We start from the raw sequence: 330 nt of genomic DNA on the forward strand, positions 1-330 counted from the left end.
GTAACAGATAAATGTGGGAGAATTAAAACAGCACAAGATGCTACACTTTGGCCTCCAATATTTCTTTCCTCAGCTAAAGAAGAACATAAAATTTAAAAATTACAATTAAAACAAAAAAATAAGTTTTAGAAATGAAAACATTTCGGTTTTCTCTCTCTATTTGAAATCTCAAACACATTTGATGTGCTTTAGTATGTTAATCAACAGATTTAAAAAGTGCACTTTAAAGCACAAAAGTGTAATTAAACTGTAATTTGTTATTACTACAAAGTGCACTTTTTAAAATTGTATTATTTACGTGTGTTAGGATCGCGCTGATCAGTGCATTAC

The sequence above is a fragment of the Sinocyclocheilus grahami genome, unplaced genomic scaffold, assembly GCF_001515645.1.
Source record: "Sinocyclocheilus grahami isolate Dianchi unplaced genomic scaffold, SAMN03320097.WGS_v1.1 scaffold176.1, whole genome shotgun sequence".
In the NCBI taxonomy this organism is placed as follows: domain Eukaryota; kingdom Metazoa; phylum Chordata; class Actinopteri; order Cypriniformes; family Cyprinidae; genus Sinocyclocheilus; species Sinocyclocheilus grahami.